Here is a 24,357-nt window from a genome sequence, read left to right as displayed (position 1 = left end):
TGTATGGCTTCTACTACACTGTCATCACCACCATCACCATCATCACCATCATCATCCTCAATGAGGCTTTGTGCATGGAATGCGAGCTCAAGGAAAGGCTAACACTTTAGCTTCCAGTAGGATGGTTTTGATACACAAGCAACAGCATAAAGGCCCTGATAGTTGTAGAATAAAGACCCAGGAGACCTACCCCTCACACACAGGTACCACTGTCCCTGACACGGACTAGTCTTCTTATCACTCAGTGCTGTACCCCTCAGCAGAGCATGAGTGGATCCAGCCTTCGTGGAGTTTCATCTTTCTCCTACCTCATAGCATACCCTCATCCATTCATGCTAACCAAGCAGAAAGCTACTGGAGCCCTCTGTCTCTTTTGGTCCTGAGGGATAGAGCCAGACTGAGTTCTACATCAATAAATTCTACTTGACATCTCCTAGGTTTTTCAAAGACACCAAAAGTTCAACATCTCAAAAATGAACCCTTGATCGTCCCCCAAATTCTAGTCTTCCTCATGTTTTCCATGTCAGGAAATGTTACCACCATCCACCTCCTTAAGAGCAAAACCCAACAGTTATATAGAGTTCCCTCCAATTCAGCATCTATATCCAATCGCTAGATCCTGTTGTTTAATCCCCTACATAACTCTCAAATATAGGCTTTCCCCTGACATTTGCAGAGTCCAGAGAAATAGCTCCACATACCCTATGTCTAAATATTTAAAGGCTATGAATAAAATGAACAAGCCATTAGATGAGATAGCTCGATTTTCCTACCTTGACAAACATAACTCCACAATGACCCAGAGAGAAGGGTTCAAATGAAAAATTCTTCATCTCCTTGGCTTTCCAATGTCCTTAATTAGTGACTCAGGAAGTGCTGGCCTGCATATCCCTTATCATCCCATCTCAGTTGCAAGGGACCTTGTGGACACATACGTGGGTACCCAGGTTTCATGTCTAAGCTCTACAAGCTTTTTTCACAATCTCAGCACGTAGCTGCCCCTTGGCCACACTGGAGCCTAGGGCCATACACCCTGTATGTTCTGCACACGCTTGGGTAGGGGGATACACTAGAAGGAGGCCAGAACAAGCCCTCAAGCAGACGCAGGGTCTTTTGGGCCAAGGATTCCAGGACTCTATATACTAGAGTATGGTCTAGAAATGGGTGGGCATGGCCTTTTGGCGGGTTGGCCCTGGAGGGAGGAGCATAGACAGAAATAGGCCAGAGCAAGGCCCTATAAAGTGAGAGGCCTAGGGCAGAGCTCCCTTGCCCAAGTCTAGGGATAATATTTCTCAATTCTTTCTTTCCCTCCCCTGCCACTATCTTAGGTTCTTGCCTAAACTACTTCAATAGCCTACTAGTTGATTACCTCTGAACATAAACTTTTGTCTCCCTTCAATACATTCTCCATATTGTAGCCAAAATGATTTCATGTTTTAGTGATTCCAACATCTCGTGACCTCAAGTCTTTTGTAAGTCTAATTAACTACTCTTAAAGTTTAGATAAACCCTTTAACGTGGTACCCCATGGTGTGGCATTGACCTCTTTCTCTACTCTGTTGGCCCTGGCGTCCTCTCAGTCTCTCATACTCATGTCCCTTCCCCCACAGGGGCCTGTGCTCTAACCTCTGCATGAAATGCTCTTCTCTTCCTTCCCCTCTGTGTCAAGTTACTCCTACTTGGTGTTCAGGTCTCAGCTCCCTAGGGAAAACCCTCCCAGACTTCTGATACGGTCAACTTCCCTTATCTCATCACATCACTCATCATGGCCTTCCTGGAAGAGAAAGTCACTAAATCCTCATGGCCACCACCATCCACACCTCTAAAGTGGAGATGATATCACTTACCTCCTAAGGTTGAGAAGGACATGAAATGAAATGATACATGTAAAACACTTATCACAGTGCTTGGTGTATATTTTAAGAACTAAAAATTCCACATGCAACCTCCCTGACTCTGACCTTAACACACACAAGACTGTGAACTCCATAAGGGCAGGAGCCATGTCTGATTTCCCCAACAGCCACCAGACTGGCTGATTCACTGCAATTTGCTGTCAAGCTAAGTTTCCCCATCTTACAATTATATTATTGAGCTTATATTTGCTGAATGAATAGATGAAGAGTCCCTGGCCAAGGTTTAAATATCTTTAAAGTAGAACAAGATGCTGATTTATAGATGATCGAGACGTTCAATATCTAGCACAGGCCTGATATATTCTGGGTCTTTTAAAAATATTTGATTTGGGCTTCCCTGGTGGCGCAGTGGTTGAGAGTCTGCCTGCCAGTGCAGGGGACACAGGTTCGAGCCCTGGTCTGGGAAGATCCCACATGCCGCAGAGCAACTAGGCCCCTGAGCCACAACTACTGAGCCTGCGCGTCTGGAGCCTGTGCTCCGCAACAAGAGAGGCCGCGATAGTGAGAGGCCCGTGCACCGCGATGAAGAGTGGCCCCCGCTCGCCGCAACTAGAGAAAGCCCTCGCACAGAAACGAAGACCCAACATAGTCAAAAATAAATTAATTAATTAAAAAATATATATTTGATTTAAAAATACATGATTGAATTAATGAACTTTTGTTTTTGACGTCAGCACACGAACTGTCACACCTTGACAATGCAATCCTCATGTCAAAAAACAAAACTCCCTTGGTCCTGGACCCTCCCTGTCCTGTTGTACATTTCACAAAATGATTTAGACAGAAACAAATGCAGTATGTTTGTCGCATTTAAAGATGATATAACGCTGAAGGTGTGTGGGAGAAGCTAAGAGAGAAAGTGCCAGGAAAATGATTCCCAATGATCTGCAAAGATGATGGAAAATGATTACATAAAACCAAAAAAGGGCTTCGTTTAAATGACCATTGGCTTCACTTTGGTGTAAATCCTTTTTTGTTGTTGTTGTTATTGTGATCCATGTCTCTCTTTCTCTCTCTAGTGTTTTATATAAATATATACGGGTACAGAGAGAGACAAACATGTATACAGTTTTACTTTTTAGAGAATAGGGATCACTCAGCAAATACTCTTATAAAATCTATTTTTTTTCCAGTGAACACCACATCATTAAATATTCTTCTGAAATATCATTTTCCGATACCACAGTAGGCATTCTGTAATTTATTTAACCATTATAAGATTGTTTTTGATTTTGTTATTTTGGACATTGTTGCCATGAACATTCTTATAACTAAGTGCTCACATCATTAATTCTTTAAGAAAATTCCTAAAATGTGATTGCTGACATATATATTGTTAACTTGCCTTCCAAAAAAGCTGGATTGATTTACTTTCCCATCAGTGGTATATAAGGGTCCCTATTTTCCTCCTTGGCCAAAATTCTTGGTTTCATTTTTTGTTAATCTTTGCCCTGTATAGGTCACAGATGGTATCTCAATTGTTTTAACTTTTCTGCATTACATGTGAGATTGAATTATTTCTTGTATTTTATCAGCTGTTTGTATTCCCTCTGACAAAATGAAATTTGAAAAATATAAAGTTCTACATTTGTTTCTGCAAAACTCAATAATATAATAGTAAAATGGGGAAGCAGATTGACAGCAGATTGCATGAAAAGGAAAATGAAAAAAATGCAAGGGGAATGTGATAGCTGTCTTCAAATATTTGAACAGTAAGCATATAGAAAAGGAATCATGTTTAGTTTATATTTTTCCAAAAGGAAAAAGTAGGGCAGGCAGATGGAAAGTTCAGGTTGGCAGACTTGAGCTCATCTTAAGGAAGGACTTTTTAACTATCTCAGCTATCCAAAGATGGGGATGGATTGTTCCACATAGTAAGATCCTGCCACTAAAGGAGTTTAAGAGTATAAATAGTCAATTGCCGGGAAGTCATAGAAAGAAGGCCTTTCTGTACTGGGTTAAGTGGATGACTTTGAGTGTCTCTTCAAACACTATGAGTCTTTGCTTCTGTGAACATGGGCTCACAGTAATTTCTTTAAAATAAATGTATTACTATCCACTTATTTAATATCAACTACCATGTAAATAATAACAGAAATATCTTTTAAAAGACCATTTTTTTATATCATCTAGCGAAGAAATTGTGGCAGTTTGGGTTTTGGGGTTGTTTTTTTTTTTCTCATTTAAGTACAAAAACTTAAACTCAGATTTATTTAGATTTTCATCTACTTAACTTCGAATATATTTATATTATATTATAAACAAGATTACTGGGGGTATTAAACTTTAAAGTAAATCATTTTTAAAAACATGAACAGTTAATAATAGATAACCAGAAATTAAAAGAATTGTCTAGTTAGCAGACCTGCTAGAATTTGGGAGAACTTTGTTGGCATTTGATTTAAGTAACATATGCCCTTAAAATTAATAAAACTATTTTTCATTAAACTAAATTTTAGACTTTTTCATTGAATTAGATGTGCCCCCAATAACGAGCTCAAAATTTCTAGTTATGGAGGGCTGCCTATATTTGAAATCTACAGGTAATAAGATCAAAATCATAAAACATTGCCATCTTTTATTTAATATGTTCCCTCCCCTTTCTTTTTTTGGTTCACCTGGCAAAGTAACACCTGTACTTCTTCCAATCTTTTTCAAGTTCTAAAGAAAGAGGGCATAGAACACATCTTACGCCATCCCAGAGGAGTATAATCATTCCACAAGGGCAGCCGTCTTGGCTGCATTCAGCTGTAGAAATCAGCCTTCAAAGTTGGTGTATAAGAGCAGGCATCACATTGCAGAGCACAGGGATTCTGAATCAATTAGATCTAAAGCTTTAATTCATCATAATACGGTAATAAGCTAGACATGCTGTGGTATGCATTAGCGCCTGACTCTTTCCAATATTCCACTATGGGTTTTTTGTATTTTTTTTTTAAGCCCAGCTTGTTAAGTGATACCAGCCTACGGTGTGTTATATGATCTTGCTGATACTGCAGATAAAATATAACTGCTATTTATTTTGGTAATTTAATATGGTAGAAAGACTTTGAGAAAATCATGCTGTTCACATGCTATTTCAGGGTAACAGGGACCCACCCTCATCCAGAGAAATCAAGTTAAACTGGGCCTGGTGTTTTCCATTCTGTTTTGTAGCAACGTGTTTCTGAGCTATGTTTAACCCCAAGAAAGCTGAAAACACTGACCAGGTCAGGGAAGAAAGCCCACAGATTGACTGTGATGTAAAAGTCAGTCCCACCTCTAGCATCAGTGCAGTCTATATTTTTGTCAAGTCATTTATGGTTTTCCTACTCCCATTTCCAATTTAGGGCACTAACAGCTTCTTTTAGGAATGCTTTCTTTCTAAAATTATGTGGGGTGGAGGAAGGAGGAGTGGGAGAGACTGTATTTGACCTTCTTCATTTGGCTTATAGTGGAAGCACACCCAACCACTATCAAGAAATTTCAGGTGATAGAAAAATCTAGATGCACCCAGAAGACCTTTTCTGTCTTGTCTGGCAGAGTCAATCTAGTGAACGTAACTAAGTGTTCAGGAGTAAAAAGTGACAAAGAGCTAGACAAACAGGGCTATTTGAAGTTTTCCCCAAATGCTGTACTTTCCCACTTGCATGCTTTTGGATACGCTATTCTCTTTGCCAGGAATGTCAGTCAAAATCTTTTGGGAGTGAGTTGGGGAGTTCCACTGGTTCTTATCTATGTAAAGAAAAGGGAGGTCATATCATAATCCCCAGGAGAATTTTCCAAATACACGTGCCTTTTTCCTCTATACTGCCTGCCCAGCCCCGTTGGAAACCCTGATTTATAAAGTACCAAGTAATTACTGACTGGGTTGATGTTTTTACACATTTGATGGAAAGAAGGGTAAGTGAAATACTGAATATTTTCAGTCATTCAAACTAACTTCTCGCTTCTTTCTTTTCTTCCATCTACTTCTTTCCTGGTACCTTTAAAGGAATGCTATATGTCAGGACCTCTACTGAAGGTGGAGAAATAATCAGACTTCATTTCTGTGGATCTCATGAAGATCTAATTAGGGAAACAAAAACATATATAAAGAGTTCATTCAGTGGTAAAAAATATAGATACAGTGCTTCACTGGCATGGCCTAATTATGTCTAGAGTGACATGTACTGGAAAAGCCAAAAGATCCAAACAGGAGGGGCAAGTGCAGGGATATGAACTTTTGTTAATATCTTTTGATTAGTGTACTGAACCCAAAACTTGTAGGTCTTCTCAGAGTTCTTCCAGTGCTTTCTTTATTCTTTCTTAGTGTCCCAGCTGTGCCACGATGCCCTTTCCCTTCCTAATTTGGTTGGGATACCACCTCATGGAGCATGGGATCTGGCTTCCTGACAGGCTGCAAGGAGGTAGATGTCACAACCTAGAACTTCAGGAAAATTAACTCCCCAGAGGTTGAACCTTGACCAATGGGAAACAACCGACCAGAGGAAACTCAGCACATAATTTCTCTCTTTGTTATCCTCTCCATGGATTTCCCTGAGGTGTGGTTCTCTTTGCAAACCCAGCAGAAATGTCTTCCCCAGGAGGTGAGTGAACACGCTTGTTGAATAACCTACTATGTATCTTTGCTTCTTATAGTGAAGCAGTGGCCAATGGAGTAACCCATCACATCGCATGGCTTCCCACCTTTCCTTGTCTTGGGTGCCTTTTCACCACAATCTCACTGTCCTTGGTCCTCTGAACCACTGTTATCTGCCCTTTTCCTCAACTTCTTGCCAATTTGTGCACAACCTAAATGACTTTTCAAATTATTCCCTTTGGAAATGCACAGTAATCCAAACTTCTGTTTGAAGTTCTATTTATGCATACTTAAACTTTATTCAATGTCTTTCTTAACGCCTTTCTACAATAGACACAAGCTGATTAGTTGGAAAGACATGTTTTCTCAACTTGGAGCAAATACCAGTAGTTCAAAGACAATAAATATTTGAAGAAAATAAAGTGTTCAAATACAACCACCACCCCCCTCACCACCCCCATCCTGCCAGAATATCCGCTCCAAAGGGGATATTTGACTGGTTCTCCGCTCTATCCCCAAAACCTAGAAGACCTGCAACACAATCAACATCTGTCAAATGAGTGAATGAGTGAATAAAGGTGCAGAGCTCTATTTAAAATTCATGCGAACGTATTCAGGGTCAAGATCATGTCTCAAATCTAACCAAACCTTAGGAGTGTAGTGTAAACACTATCCTTCTAAGAAGACTTTCTTGGGCCCCATTCCATCCCTAAGTCACCCTCCATCCTTTGAATTCCCATAAAGTTTTATGTGCCCATCTATTACATTTATCACTTTCTACTTGGAAGCATACTTATATTTGTACTTATATCTTTGAGCCCTACTTCATCTTCTAATTCTTTGGTACACCTAGCCAAACTTTCATGTTGTTGAACAGGAAGTTTGTGTGTGTAGATCATGGGTCATGAAACCAGTTCAAACCATTACCTTTGGAAATACCATAATTATCCCAATCAAAATAATGTGCATAGACAATGGGAAATTAATCCTGATAATACCCTGTCTAAGCAACAGGACACATTTTTCCTCATCTGCTCAACAACAGCTTACTAAGTCATGTAATCTATCCCAGAGACTTGAGGGGAGAAAAAATTACATCCATATCACATTTCCCCAGAGTAAGTGTCATAGGCATTCATCTGCTGATTTATCTTCCACCATGCACATACTTAAGACAAATTGCATTATTATTATTACTTATTAAAGGAAAACCCAGGATTTCCCCCTCATACATTTCTTCTGGTTGACCCCAAATTTGCTTTGAGTCCGTTGCCCTAACACTCACTCTGATTTTCCTTTAAATTTCTGGATCATAATTCAACCAGATCATTAGCAATTTTCCTTCCTTAGTGCATGATTTCTGTCTGCCCCTGGGTGGCTTTATTTTAATTAGAAAAAAAAAATAGAATGGAAAAGTTTCAATTGTAAATACACAGAGGCTCTGTTGGCAAATATGAGTTTGGCAGAAGAAAGGCCCATGGTCAGCTTAGCTGCACGTTATTGGCTCAGAAACAAGAACAATTTTGAAGGAAATTAGCATAGTTTTTTTAAAGTGACAATTTTCTCCATCAGGTAGATTACACTATTTCCTGTTATTTTATGATACTGATATTTCACTTATACATTTTCTCCAGCTCCCATAAAATTTTCCATCTGGAGTATACTTTTCTAATCCCTTTGTAAGCCTCTGGATTCAGTTTCTCCTTGTCTTTCTTTGTCTCTTTCTCTCTCTCTTTCTTGTCTTTTCTTTCTTTTTTTTCTTTTTCTTTTCTTTTTTTTTTTTTTTTAAGTGTCAGTCTCCAGCAAACTTCATCAGATACCAGGGAACATAAGTTCACATCGTAGCTAAGGAGCTTATCCACTCACAGAAATCTACCCATATAGCCCTGGAGGGCAGGGGGTAGGGGTAGAAATCAGAGTCAACTACTAAAGTTACCTTTGCCTGAAACCTTAGCTCATGTCTTGAACGGCTTACAACTAAAATCCTTGAAAATTAAGACTCCTAGGGATTCCGGCCGATAGACATTTTTCCACACAGGAGATGAAAGAGCAGGTACAGCCGGAGTTTCTTTCAAAGGGGAGGAACAGCAATTGGTTGTGGTCTGTAGAAAAAGAAAAATAAAGTAAATGTTCTTTAAAAGCTTAAATAGTACCAAGCAGATCTCTTTCTCCCCCTCTCTCCCAATGGAACAATGAAGTCTTCCCAGGCAAAGACCAGGCAGAGGAAAAGAAAGAGACAGAACAAAGGCTGAAGCATCACGTGGATAAAGTTACAGATTGATAACCGCTCCTGCAATGAGATTTGATTACTGATGGAACAAAACGGGAAACGTTTCTTTCTTTATGGACATTGTTTCCTGTTTCTGGAAAACAGTGTGTTGTTTCTTTCATTCCCTCAACATAGCAGGTCAATTGGCTTCCCCTTGGTCATTGTTGTTTATTGGCCATGCGATGGTTTAACTTTTCCCCCACTGGACAGATCCTGGTCCTTCATCCCATTCCAGTAGTTCTTCCATGACTTCTGGAATTTTACTAGCATCCCAGGGCCATTTGTTTAAAGAAAAATATGGAAATGATAATAAACATGTTTACTGGAACTTTTAAGTAGGAAAGCTGGGAATGAATATTGAGTTCTAAACGGTGGAGCTCTTCCTCTGTCCACAGGAAGGACGGGACGGACGGGCTGCTGACACATCCGGTGTGGTCACATCCGGGATCTGCGAGTCCAGTGCACACTCAGAGAGCACATGGAGAGGGCTCTTGAACCAGTGGGATAGAAATGTAAGTGATAGGGCTTCCCTGGTGGCGCAGTGGTTGAGAATCTGCCTGCCAATGCAGGGGACACGGGTTCGAGCCCTGGTCTGGGAAGATCCCACATGCCGCGGAGCAACTAGGCCCGTGAGCCACAACTACTGAGCCTGCGCGTCTGGAGCCTGTGCTCCGCAACGGGAGAGGCCACGACACTGAGAGGCCCGCGCACCGCGATGAAGAGTGGCCCCCACTTGCCACAACTAGAGAAAGCCCTTGCACAGAAATGAAGACCCAACACTCTCGTGAGGAAGATACTGTGGTATTAAGGACCAGTAGCATTGCTCTCTTCCTTCTCAGTGTTCTGGAGTCTAATTCCAGGGTGAGGATTCAGGCTGTCTGCTTCATTCTACAGGCAAAGATAATACAAAAGCTTAGACAATTATCTAGATAATTCATGCCAAAGAAAAACTATAGGGGAAACAAAACCTTCACTGTGTTTCCATTCAAAGTGTATCTTGATTGATCATCTATCAAAGTCAAAGTCAAAATACTGCCTGGCATCTTAAAGACTTGGTTCATATTTGCCCAGTGAATGAATGAATGAGTGAATGAGAAAATTGCAGGTTCCCATTTCCCCCTCTACTTTGCCTAATCGATAACACCTCAGCCCCCGAATTGAAATATTTTATATTGAACATATCTCCCCCAAATACTTTACATAAAAGTCCCTCAATTGCCAGCCATTTAGTAACTCAGGGCCTAATTTTATGCCATTGCACTCTTGCAAAAGCAAAACCACATCTTGAAATTATGGTACTGGCCAAGGAATCATCCAGTCTTTGGTTGCAAAAACCATCAAAATTGAGTTTTTTCTGGGGACTGAAATTATCTTTTGGAGAAAAATTTCAGATGGGAATTATCTGGAGAACGATTTACTACAAGGGATCCATAAGTACCATGTTAAAAACAGCTTTTAGGAAAACAGCATATTCATCTATGAAAATTCCAATAATGACTTATTCATTCATTGAAATTAACATTTTATCATTGCTCTGAATGGTGGTTATATTAGGAGTCTGATTTTTCCCATCTTTTCTTTCCCTATTTAGAAGTTAAATATTCTGGATTTTCAGTGCCAGAATAATGAATATAAGCAAAATCAGGAGGTACACGAGGAACACGGGCCAGTTTTATTTCTTGTGGCCCCTTCTAAGATGCTGAGTCACATCTGTTCTCCCCAATGCTTTCAGGAATTCTTATCCACACATCTCCCTTATTGCTCTGATTTGTCAACCTTTCACCTCCAAATGATGCATAAAGAGGGAAATGTTTTTTCCTCTCTTTGCATCCAAATTATCAAAGTAACACATTTGCTGACAGTGAGACGAGATAAATCCAACCATCAAGGAAAGGATAAGGTAAAAGCCAGGAGGAAAAAATAGAAGAAAGTTCCCTTAGACTGATTTTTCTAACTTAATTGAGTCATCTGAGGGATTTAGCTGGCCAAATAATTTTTAAGTGGCAGGGTTAATCACGCTTTTAGATAGTGTTAGGGGGAAAAAAATCAAGAAGCTGGGTTTGTTTGTTTGTTTTCATTGTGGTAAAATATGCATAACATAAAATTGACTATCTTAACCATGTTTTAAGTGTGCAGCTCAATAGTGTTAAGTATAATCACATTGTTGTCCAACAGATGTCCAGAATTTTTTCATACTCATTAAACAACTTCCCTCCTGCTAACCCCTGGCAGCCCCCATTCTGCTTTCTGTTTCTATGAACTTGACCTCTCTACATACCTCATATAAGTGGAATCACACAGTATTTTCCAATGTGACTTGCTTATTTCACTGAGCATAAGCGAATACTCAAGATTCATTCATGTTACGGCATATGTCAGAATCGTCTTCCTTTTCAGCCTAATATTCCATTGTATGTATATATCCCATTTTGTTTGTCCATTTGTCCATCGGGAAGCTGTTTGTTTTCACTGACAGATTTTTGCAAAGATGCTTTCTAATCTGTATTACCACATAGATTTATTGTCTCCTTCCCCTGAAATAAATGATATTTTTATATCAGAAAGGGAAAATGGGAAATGATGGCTTACGCTGTATTTCCCATAAGATGAACTTGCCTGACCCAATCAACACACAAATATTTTGACTTTTAAAAATTTAGATGTCCAAATGATTATTTTCTATCACCCATTTGATCTGAATAAAAAGTGGTTAGAATCTAAAGCTTTATTTGTAGGCCAAACTCAAGGTCCATGCTTCTGGAAATTCAGGCTGTAGGAGTACAGAGTTAGCTTTTGGATGTCAAGCCTTAAGGAAAATGTATCCTTTATAAGTATATTAGTTCAGCCCTGGCCCACCCCTGCATTGCTCAGAATAATTCCCTTATAAATGTACCCATTTATGGCGGCTAATATGCCTAAGAAAAGGGGCAATTTCTTTCTTTTTCATGTGTAATCTGTTACACCATTTAGCCAGTTACATCGTAAGTGTGATAAGGGGCCTGGAGGTGGGAAGATCATTCTTTAGATTTAATACTTATAGGGTTATGGGGTAAAATGTAGAATACCCAGTTAAATTTGAATGTTCGGTAATTGATGAAGAATATTCTAGTGTAAGTATGTTCTATGCAACATTTGGGACATACTCATGCTAAAACGTTCTTTATTTGGTTATCTGAAATTCATATTTAATTGGGCATCTTCTATTTTTACTTGCTATATCTGTCAGTCCTCGGCGATTCCCACCCTCATCTGTGGGAACCTGAACTTCGAGAGGCGCGTAGAGGAGACCATCAAATGAAGTGTAGTAACGCTAGGGGGCGCTGCAAGTAACTGAGAGCCGGGCCTCTGTCACAGTTGGATAAGATCTGTAACCCTTGGTTGGAAGCGGGCCTCCCCTCCCAGCCACCCTGCAAAGGACGGTGAGGCAGTGAGGACCACGTGGGGACAGGCGTGACACGGGGACGGTATAGCCATCAGAGCTACACCAGCCAACCCCAGCAGGGACAGGGCACAACCAAGCAGGCCAGGCCACTGGCGACTGGGAGGCGCCCTCCAGGCCACCAGCCAGAGCTACGGAAGCAACAGCTATGGCTACGAGCACTTGATCAGACACTGGCCTCCCCAACCATAATGAAAGAATTTCACTAGCTTCCAGGAAAGGACATCTGAGCCTCCCAGGTATTCTGCCAAAGAGGGGAGAGCGGATATTTGGGAACTAATGTTCTAACAATTCCGGTCGTGGGGCCTTGTTTCAAAACCTCTTCTTAATCCCACTGCCTTGGCCCCTTTGTTGACCACCTCACCTCCTGCGCCACACACACACACACACACATTCCCAGAGTGAGGCTCTCAAAAGCCAAAGCTAACCAGGCTTCTCAAGAGCAGAAAACACATCATCTGCCTCCACTAACTTCCCAAAGTAGCTGACCCCATGTACTGCACTGCCCTTCTCAATTTGCTTCTCACTACGGAACCTCCACAAACTCAGACACTTCACTGCACTCCCCAGCCTTCCAGGTATAAAAGGGAAACACTTCAAAGTTAAAGAGACATGAGTGATTCCAAAAAATAATAAAACCCATCAATACCAAAAAATACAGTCCAGATAAGTCTTCATAAATGCTATAGTATCAGTCCTGAGCGCAATGTTTTATTTTGGAGGTACTTCCCTTTCTGAATTCTTTTTTTTTTTTTTTAATTTATTTATATTTTATTTTTGGCTGTGTTGGGTCTTCGTTTCTGTGTGAGGGCTTTCTCTAGTTGCGGTGAGCGGGGGCCACTCTTCATCGCGGTGCGCGGGCCTCTCACTATCGCGGCCTCTCTTGTTGCGGAGCACAGGCTCCAGACGCACAGGCTCAGTAATTGTGGCTCACGGGCCTAGTTGCTCCGCGGCATGTGGGATCTTCCCAGACCAGGGCTCGAACCCGTGTCCCCTGCATTGGCAGGCAGATTCTTAACCCCTGCGCCACCAGGGAAGCCCCCGTTTCTGAATTCTTAAGAGAAATATGGGAATTGTGAGTAACGGTCTAAAAGTCGATCGCCTCTTTGCATCCTTTCTCGGGCTTCAGACTTCACTCACGTTCTCTACTCAGGAAGCTTGACAGCTTGAAAACCAGGTACTGAGAGTCTGAGAAGTCATCCACCCACTACACACACCTTTCTTTAGAAAACACAAAATTCATTTGAAGTCAGAGTGAAACATTTCTACAGGCTCTGAACATTCACCTGTTCTGAGTCTTTCTTATCAGAGAAAGAAAATATGAAAATAATCATCAGCTTGCCCAGTGACATGAGTCACATGCTGGGTGTGAAAAAACTAGGGTTTGGTTTTATCCAGCAGAGGAGAAATACTGGCTGGCTATTGTGAAGAAAGTTGCTCGCAACACATTACTAAACTGTATTCTTCTTGGGAACAAAACCAGAAAGAGCGAATTAAATTGGGACTTAAAAAAATTTTTTTTGGAAGCCTGATTCAAGTCTCCACTGAGGGGAACTAGAATGTAAGGTGATTAGAGCAGAGCACAGTTGCTCTGGAATGTTTTAAGTCCACCTCTATTTGAGATGACTGACCATATGATATGACTGGAAGGTTCTGGGAACTGTCTCTTAAGCTGCTTGGCCTTGTGTGCCCAACGTTGCCAAAATTAATTAATAAAGACCTCTATGAAAATGCATAAGGAGATAGAAAACAAATTCACAAATATAGTACCTCATTGGCAGTTTGCAACTTTATTCAAAAAGACTACCAGAGCATAGATCTGTATAAAAGCAGGATACTTCTGGAAAAGTAAACCAAAGTCTACTGCCAGCATGCTAGGAATAGGTATTTTGTCTTTGCACGATGCTTGATCGATTACAAAACAGTTGTGCATACATTTTCTCCGTTGATTCTCAGAATATGTGTGTGACGTGGATACTGTAGTTCCTATTTTGTGTTTGAAGAAACCAAAGATCTTACCTTCCTCTCCGGGCTTGTTTCCCACCACATTTCTCTTAACCCTGCCTGCAATCTCCCCAAACCCCCAGCATCCTTCCTCACACTCTGTGTTCCCAGCAAACTGGAATTCTCTGAACGAGCATCCTGCTAGCAGCTCTCCTGTTTCCCTGGCTAATAAGATACAATTCCTTTTTGCAAAACACTCTCTCCTCAAACATTCATTTAATCTTTGAAGTCTCAGCTTAAAGCATGAGAAAACTTTATCTAACCTCGTAGGGCTACTTCTCTGCACTGCCAGGGGCTCCTGCTCGTCCCCTAAAACAACACTTAATGCACTTGACTGTAACTACGCGTTTCATTGTCTGTCTTCACTCAGTTTTCAATTCCGTGAAAGCAGAACTCATGCCTAGTGCGAAAAGCAGTGCCTGATGCAGGTGCTTAAAATATTTGTTACATGAACAAATGAAGTGACTTCCCCAGGATCAGGGAGAGGTGAAGGGCAGCCCTGGAACTAGTCTTCAGTCTCTGATTCCAGTCAGGGGCCAGCTGTTCATGTGGTTGTACTGATTTATGTGTTTTCAAGATGAAAGAGAACAGTCACCAAGTCAGAGGATGTCCTGAATAACTAGGAGTATGAAGAGAACTCTCAGTAAATATTAATCAAGCAAATGTTAAAATTTGCTCCACAGATCTTGGCTATATTGAGAAACTGTTCGCAATCTACTGAAGTCAGACTCTTGTCCTTATACTAGTGGAAAATGGAGCTCCACCATGAGAAACACTTCATGTTATTTATTTATTTAAAAAAAAAATTTTTTTTTTATCATCTCAAAGGAAGCAACTTTACTGGTAAGGGAGAGAAAAGTTTGCACATCATGTAATTTAAATATTCACCATAATGTGCTTTAAAAAGTGTCAACCTGGAACTCTACCATCATCACCTACCTCAATTAAGTAACTATGGTTTAAACGCAAAGATGATGCAGATGACTGACACTCAATGTTCTCCACAATCTGAACATATGAGTTCATCCCTGAGCAAGGTGCAAAGTGTTTCTGATGTGGTCTCATTATTAAGGATTCAACCAAATGAGTCGGCATTCTCTACCAACATCAAAGTCATCTTTCACTTGCGTATCTGTCTGTGGCTTTTACATCATCTTTTTAAATATTTATGTCTTTCTCGTTGGCTATCCCCTTGTGTTCAGCTACATTTGCATTCAGACCCTCATTCTCAACCGAATGTTCCTGACTGATTTCTTTTTTCCGCCTTGGAACAGAAACAAATGACATATCAATACATCTGAAATCTACTCCTCTCATTTCGTTTTTTTGGTCAGTCCACTAAGTCATTGGCTTCACTGCTTTCCTTCACTGAAATGGCTGGTTGTTTCACTTGATTACCCAAAGGGCAGAGTTGTCTCACTCTGAGCAGATGAGCTAACATTAATTTTTGCAATTCAGAAGCTAGGATGTTGCTTATGATCATGAAATGTATAGGCTTTCAAATCAACTCAGCTCAACCAGAAGCAATCTTGAATGTTTCTTTCAAGTTCAAAACAGAAACTTCTGAAAAGATAATTTCATTACTTTTCAGGGGACATTTAAGCCCTAGCTCTTCATATTTCCTTGGAAGGGAGGAAAATTCCATTTCACTCCCAAAAAGGGAATGTTTTTGTCCTTTCTATCTTTCATTCACTCCCTAAGAGCGAAAGGGTGAATTATCAGATTGGCAGGAATGGAAGAAGGAACAGAATGTGTATCACCTAGCCCCTTCCAGCAGATTCAAGCATGCTTTCCACCTCTGCCCCTGCCACGCACAGCCTCCCGTACTCTGTGCGGTCATAAATTGGTTCGACTTATGGAAAAGCAGTTAGGAAACCTGATTACAGCCTCTTCTTTAAGCCATGTTTTTCAATCTGCTATTTCCAATCCAAAAGCCAATATTCATTTATCTTATCTTATTCATTTGTCTATCTGGTTTAGAATATAGAGGAAGACAAGGGGAGGATTAATTACCAAATCTCAACCAGTATCTAATTTTCTATTTCCTCGCAGACCCCTTGGCTGGTTATATCGCTTACGTGTTGCTGCCACCAGGAGAAATGCAGGCATTTGTAATCTTGCATACCATAGTATGAATCCTGCTGCTTACAAGATTTGTGACCTTGGGCTGAACAAATTAACTTCTCTTTGACTCAATTCTCTCACGTCAAAACAGGACCAAAAATAGCCACTTCATTCTGTTTTTATCAGAATGTAATGAGTTAATTATATGCAGCTTATAGCACAGTGTTTGGCATGGAGAGGTCTTGGTTGGAATCCTAGCTCTGTCTCTTACAAATGTTAAGATGTTTCCTGAAAGTACCCATAAAGATAAAGCTAAGCAGATTATAGAGGATGTAATCTGCGTGAAGCCGGTAACGTTTATCTGAGAAGAGAGTGCATCATCTAAAATAAACAAACGAATGTATATAGCAAAACAGAAATGGACTCACAGATATAGACAGCAAACCCGTAGGGAGAGGGAAGGGGAGGAGGGGCAAGATAGGGGTATGGAATTAAGAGATACAAACTACTATGTATAAAATAGATAAGCAACAAAGTTATATCATGTAACACGGGAAATTTTAGCCTTTATCTTGTAATAACCTTTAATGGAGTATAATCTGTAAAAATAGTGAATCACTACGCTGTGTACCTGAAACTAATATAACATTATAAATCAACTATACTTCAATTTAAAAAATAAGTAAACAGAATATAATAATAAAATAAACATCTTAGGTGGTTTAGATTCACCAAATATTATTCAGCTGTCCCTGTCTTTCCTCCTGGGAGGGGTGTGGTCTCTCCCCATAACACTGCTGAGAAAAGTGTGTGTAAGAAACTCCTATTTACTGTAAGAAATAGCGTGCAGTCACCCGTTCCAGCGGTAACGGAACGGAGAGCTGTGATCTGCCCTTCAAGCCAGCAGTAGAGTCTTCTGAAAACCTCACCAGGAAAGTCTCCGATTTTCAGCTCTCATGAGCAAATCCAAGTGGGTTAGATGCTGAGATAAAGAGCTCACATTGGCTCAGTGGGGTCATTGTGTTTGAACAAACACCTTTGAAAGGTAGGGATAGTCTTTGAATTTTTTCTTCTCCTAGAAACTGAAACTAAGGGCTATTTTGGATTTCTTTATCCTGCCCTCTTGTGCAATTTCCTTTTCACTCTCAACTTCATTTTGCTCTACTTGTCATCACTTCATATTCTATGGATGGTATAAGCTCTCCTTTGTTCCTGCTATTTCAAGCTTCCTCCTTATCAGGGGACTGATACGTGTTCCTTCCTTGCCCTATGGTCTCAGCATCAGGGTTGAAATCCCTAGACATGCCGGAGCCACACTGTTGAATCCCAGGAGAGCTGAAGGGGTTCCTTTTCTTTCCTGAGGTGTTTGCAGTTTCTTCTCTGAGGTTCAAATGGTTAAATTAAAAAAAAAATTTTTTTTAAAGATTTAGTTCATGTAACTGGGGCTCTCAGAACATTTTTATCCTGACAAAATGCTATGAAGGCTGGCTGAGGGTTGTTGCCCTGTAGCTTTCTATAACAAGAAAAATTGGCTTCAAAGGAAAGTTATGTGGGGTGTGTCTGTGCTGATTATTTTGATGCCACATGTCAAAGGGAAGTAATAACAGTTTTAGTATAAATTTGAACCCAGGGACAATCTTATCCACGTGTGGATGGGGTAGCTGCTTAAGGCACCTTAGTCTCCCTTACCTGCTTGTTGATGCCTGAAGTTACTTCTGTAGAGGAGAGAGCCTTTCAATCACCACGTAGGGATGAGAATCAACGTGAGAATGCAACTGTTTAGTAAAGCGACATCTTGACTAAGACGATGGTTCTCCACCTGGTCTGTTTCCACCTCAAGAACCTGAAGGACGTGACACACACCCACATGACAGTGGCTCTTGGTGGCGGTCATTCCCCCTAGGCTCAGGAGTGGAAGGCTTTAAGGATCACGGACACTAATTCCTTTTCAAAGCATAGGATTTGATAGAAAAGATAGACACTGGGAGAAAGGAGCCATAGGGTGGAGAAGTCAAGAGCACTGAAGAAAAATTTGGAGGACTTCTATAACCTTGCCCATGGTTGGCCCTGTCAAGAGCCAAAAGCGCAAACTCTTCTGTGCAGTGCTGGAGCACTGCTAATGCAGAGTTGCTACACCATGGAGACTCCCAGTTAGTACTTCCATATTGATTGTTCCAATCACCAGTGTCCTGATATCTACTCTTAAGTGGATCTGACAAAGCTTGACAGCTCCCCCTGCATTCTCAGTTGCATAAGAAGCCCAGCAATCTCTGCAGGGCAGGTAGAGACCCACGGAAGCACCAGGCATGATACAGAGTGGGTAGGTATGAATTTACGAAGATAGGAACCTAGTCACCGTTCATTAAGGAGTATTGTGTGTCCCTAACAAAGGAGGGATTTTATGCCTGTTTAATTCTTATACATTCTCTGCCAGGTATCAGTACACTGTTTTTAAGAAGAGACTGAAACTTTGAGTCTTTAAATAACTTGATCACATAGCCGCTGACTCCAAAAGCCTTCAGTCTTTCTACAATATCATATTCTCTTCTTCCTTCATATCCTACAAAAATGTTCAAGACCCACAGGTAAAGTTTCCAGCTAGTGGACAGATGGACAATCCCAGCCCTGTTGCTTGGGTGGGTACTTTTTCAGGGGTGACGTATTTGGAAGTATTCCTGGGACTTCGAACTGGGTACCCTAACATGATAATCAAGTATATTAAGCATGACTCAGAGGTGAACTAATAAAAGTGCTCGCAAAACAGACCAAACAGCTTGCTCATTCCCACAGGCTTATGGAATGCAGATTGGACCACCACTCTCTAGGCAAGAATTAGGGTCAGAATTTTGGAGATACACAAGATACCCCTCTGCCTGACAACCTCCCAAAGGAAAAGCTGGCTTTCTGGTATTGTCTTGGACAGTGATTCTTAAAGTGTGGTCCTCAGAGCAGCCCCTGGGAACCTGTTAGAAATGCAAATCCTCCAGCCAAACCCAGACCTACTGAATCAAAAACTCTGAGGGTAGAGCCGGGCAATCAGCGTTTTAACAAAAAGGCTTCCAGGTGATTCTAAGGCACGTAAAGTTTGAGAACCAATGACCTTTGCCTCCTGTACCTTGATAATTCCATCCTTCATTGGTCCAATTGCTCAGGTAAGCCACAAAGATTTCGTGATCCCCAGCTGTACCAGACTTGGTAGGACTATAAAAGAATCTTCTCCACCCTCAAGGAGTTACATTCAGATATGAAGCAAATACCGAACAATCTGAGTTAGCACACAATACCATGATGCATCGTATAGTTCAGACTCCTGGAGAGAACCATGTGGCTTTTACATATGGCTAGCAGAGATCAGCCAATTATAATTCAGGTGAGCAGAGAAGATGCATACTCAAACACCACTTCAAACAGTGCAAAAGGTCTGTGGATTGCTAAACAACCACAGCAGCCAACGGCTGGCCTGATGCTAATCCCTTAGAAATGGGGTGGCTCTTGGAGAAAAGCATAAAGGACACGAAACTTAGAATCACAAACAGTTCCAGATTCTACCCATAATTGCCTTTGGCTAGAAACCAAAAGCTTGCGTGCTCAGCGTGGGAAGTACTTTTGGTCCTGCACCAAACCATACTTATGCCCACAGATAGTGTTCTCCACATTAAAGGATTCCAATCTCAGGGTCTGGGCAGATGACTATTCAGACCAGTCAGTGCAGTAGATAAGAGAGTCGTATTTTGGACTTGGCCGGCAGAAAGGATCAAGGTGTCACACTTGATCAACAGAGAACTGGCTGTCAAGTCGCCATTCATTGAGTGCCTTCTGTATAGAGAACACTTATTGGATTAGGAGGTATAAACAGTACCGACTTCTTAACTTTTGAGACGTTAAAAAAATGTCATAGAAATGCCAAAAGACAACAAATAAACAATTAAAAAGCACAAAAGCAGAGCCATGTAAATACAGACTGAGTGGTCTTCACTGAGCAGTTATGCAAGAAGTGACTAGACTCAGATACTGTTAGCAAAGGAAAATGCAACTCAAGTATGGAAAATTAACAGAGGGTAAAGATCTAATTTTAAGAAGAGGAAAATAGGATGGATGATGGTTAGAGACATGAGAGGAAGAGGGTATTAAAAGATCAAGAGCCTCCTTTTGTTTGAGAGTGAAAACATAGATCATGTTGTAAGGAGGGATGGGAAAGACCCTGGGAAGGTCAGTGGATAAGGGGCCTTGGGATCTGTTGTCTAGTAAATTAACTTTGATTCTTTAAAGTTTATGTTCAGAAGTCAACACTGAATTCTGGAAAGAATAATGCCGTGATAGAAATCATGCCTCAGGACATCTTCCTGTTTGTTGCACACTAGTGCTTAGAGCAAGAGAGTTTCCATCTTGCTTTGTGGTTGTGAAGTCAGAGGCCAAGGAGAGAAGAAAAAAAGAAACATCACGGGGAACAACGGAAAGGGAGCCAGCACCCAGGGCTGGGTTAGGTTTGCTCAACCCTGGTGCACAATAGAATCGCAAATGTACAACCCAAACCAATTCAATTCCTATCTCTCCAAGCTGACGAGACATTGGCTCTTTTAAAAACCTCTTCCAACATTTCTAGTGTGCAGTCAGAGTTAAAAGCTACTAGTCTAGGAGTCTCAGATTTGAAATGTTTAGTTAGTTGGTTGCAAGTGCCTTCAACATAGATTATCTGTAGTGAGGAAGAAGCAAGGAAGTTTAGAGTACAAGACAGAAAGAAGGGGTTATTAACTTATGGGAATCCATAGAGAGAACAGACAAACCAACATGGAGATCTGGGGACCACTGCTTCCATGGTTTACAAGAATAAGGAGTGAGTCAAAGAAATGGGAGATCAGGGAATGAAAATCAAAGGCAGAGGTGGACCCTCAATCATGATATCCAATTAAGTGACCTCTTATCAATACTGAAATTTGAATTTCTGCATCCCCTTCCTTCTCTCCCCTTCTATTGGACTTGATTTTCCCAAGTAGTATCCCAACTGTATCTGTAGACTTAGACTTTTCCCTGTAAAGTCTTCCCAAGAGAAGGAGTGATGCTTGCTTACCCTCTCGTCTCTGACCTCCAACTTGTAATGGGTATTCCCAGTGTTGTTTTCCTCAGTCTCTGCATTATTATATGCTGTCTCCTGCTTAAAATTAGCCTGTGCCTTACTGCATGGATAAATCAGGTATGGCTTACCTACAGTAATGGATCCAAGTATTGCAAACATCTAGGATAATTCATACCCCCTTAATGTTATTAGTTTTAATTGAACTAAGCAGAAAAAAACTGACTGGTTCTGGATATAAATTAATATTACTGTTTTTTTTCTATCTCTCAGCATCAAAGTAAAATTTTCAAAATATGAAAATCTCAAAAAGATAATCCCTAAAGTATTCATCTTTTAAATCCTGCCTAACTCAAATCATTCTTAGATAAATAAGTGGTAAGAGGAACAGATTACCATGATAGGTTTAGACTAATCATTTGCAGTGGGAAAAGTCGTCGAGTCTGCCACAGTGATCCCTGTGATAATCAGACTCTGGCAGGTCCTCACTGTCAAGGGCCATGCTTGTCGGATTTCTCCAACATCACTTTCATTGACTTTATGAAACCCTTTGTATTTTGCAAAACTTGCAAAGTCATTCTGTGCGCACATGGAATTGTAAACAACTGATAGTGAGAGACAGATACCGTCAGATGGACAAAGATGGAACAAGAGTGGTGGAGCCCAGGGTGACTCCATGAGAGACTGGAGCATGGGTTTGCTACCTGGTCAGTTTGTTAGTGAATATTTGTATGTTGTGATTACTCTTGCCTCCCAGTGTTATGTTGTGACTGAGACTGAGACTCACACGATTCATCTTCTGATGAAAATGTACTTACATTGCCCTATATGTTGTGGTATTTGCATTTCTGAGTGTGTATTTCTTCGTTCTCTTGTTGATTCCATCAGACACATCTTTCTGTCATGACCTTTGTTTTTGTTTACTTCCTTGTTTGTTTTTAAAGTGAAACTTTGAAACACAGCTCTGCTCCAGTCACCTTCTGCCTTAAAACAGAAGATGACTTGAGCAGAGTCACCTTAAAACAGGGCTTCCCTGGTGGCGCAGTGGTTAGGAATCTGCCTGCCAAAGCAGGGGATATGGGTTCGAGCCCTGGTCCGGAAGATCCCACATGCCGCTGAGCAACTAAACCCATGCGCCACAACTACTGAGCCTGTGCTCTAGAGCCCGCGAGCCACAACTACTGAGTCCAGCATGCCACAACTACTAAAACCCGTGCACCTAGAGCCCGTGCTCCACAACAAGAGAAACCACCACAGTGAGAAGCCCGCACACCGCAATGAAGTGTAGCCCCCGCTCGCCGCAACTAGAGAGAAAAGCCCGCACGCAGCAACGAAGACCCAATGCAGCCAAAAATAAATAAATTAATTAATTAATTTTTTTAAAAAAAAGGTTTCCCACTGCTTTTAAGATAAAGACCAAAATCCCTAATCAGGTCTTATGGAGACAGCTTAAGTGTCAACAGATGAATGGATAAAGAAATCATGGTATATACAGTTGTCCTTTGGTTTCCCTGGGTGACTGGTTCCAGGACTCCTGGGGATACCAAATCCATGGTTGCTCAAATCTCTCATATAAAATGGCATGCCACAGTTGGTCCTCCGTATATACAGACGAGAAATCCACAGATACAGAGAGCCGACTACATATACAATGGAATACTATTCAGCCATAAAAAGGAGGAAATCCTGCCATTTGCAACAAGGTGGATGGACCTTGAGGGAGTTATGCTAAATGAATAAGTCAGACAGAGAAAGACAGATACTGTATGATTTCACTTATATGTGGAGTCTAAACACAAAATAAGACCTCATAGAAAAAGAGATTAGATTTGTGGTTACAAGATGTGGGCAGTGGGGGGAATTAGAGGAAAATGGTCGAAAGATACAAACTTCCAGCTGTAAGATAAATAAGTACTAGGGAGGTAATTTACAGCATGATAACTATAGTTAACACTGCTGTATGATATATATATATATGTGTATATATATATATATATATATATATATAAGATGTTAAGAGAGTAAATTCTAAGATTTATCACAAAAAAAGAAAATTCTTTTTTTTTCTTTTTATTGAATCTATATGATAGGATGAATGCTAACTAAACTAATTGTGGTAATCATTTAACAATATATGTAAGTCAAGCTATTATGCTGTACACCTTAAACTTATACAGTGATGTATGTCAATTCTATCTCAATAAAACTGGGGGCGGGGAACCCTAATGGGGTCTGTAAAACCTTGCAGAGTGGACCACTGTCTGCCTTGTTACATGCGCTACCTGGTTCTTTATATTCCAGAATTTTTTAAATGGTTCAGTAACAAGCTTGTTCACCTTATTGTATGATGTTTTCTTTTGTTCTCCCAAATTTTCAAATGGAAGTTTCCTTATAGAGTAATAAAGCACCCTAAAGGAAAGGAATTAGTTCAATTCTTATATTTTTCCATATTTTTAAATAAAGTTTTAAGAAAAGTTTCTCAAAAAGAAATTTTACATTAAAAAAGCATCCTCTCAAACAGTAGACTAGTTCTTGGGCAGCCTATTAGCACTGCTATTTAAAATGTCACATTTTTCTTTGCCGAATATTTTTTAATTCCTCACCCCTTTTAACCTGTTATTCTCCCTTCCTTGCCATTTTCCCGCTTTTCATTATCCCCTGCATTATTGAAACTTGTCCTTAAAATTTTGTATACGTGCTTGACCAAATCTACTAGGAATCACAAATAGATATCGTTAAATTTGAATTCTAAAGTCTGATCCTGGGTGACCTCTTTACTCTAAGCCATTTTTTTTCAATTATGCCAGATTGGGAGAGGGGGCAATATTTGTTTCCTCTAATTACACGAGTAATGTATTCTTTATAGAAAATGAGCAAAGCCTGGAAATGTATTTTTAAAAACAAAAAACAGAAAAACAACCCAGAATCTTAACACTCAGAGATAATCACTGGTATCACCCTGACATGTCCACCGCCCTGACTCTGGTCCCCGCTGCCATCATCCTGGACTATCACAGCAGCTTTCTGGGCCAC

At 40.6% G+C, this 24,357-nt stretch overlaps 1 long non-coding RNA gene across 1 annotated transcript; it reads right to left on the bottom strand.

Annotated features, from left to right (window-relative positions):
* Positions 1-8,219: 8,219 nt before the first annotated feature.
* On the bottom strand, positions 8,220-18,765 carry LOC309630694. Its single transcript, XR_014245893.1, has 2 exons — positions 17,943-18,765; positions 8,220-8,579 (listed from the first exon to the last, which is right to left on the bottom strand). It is a non-coding gene; the product is annotated as an uncharacterized lncRNA (long non-coding RNA).
* Between the last annotated feature and the right edge of the window lie 5,592 nt (positions 18,766-24,357).

The sequence above is a fragment of the Balaenoptera borealis genome (genome assembly GCF_965194805.1).
Source record: "Balaenoptera borealis genome assembly, chromosome: 1".
Classification (NCBI taxonomy): domain Eukaryota; kingdom Metazoa; phylum Chordata; class Mammalia; order Artiodactyla; family Balaenopteridae; genus Balaenoptera; species Balaenoptera borealis.
The sequence above is the reverse complement of the archived record's forward strand: the minus strand, read 5'-3'. Positions and strand labels throughout refer to the sequence as shown.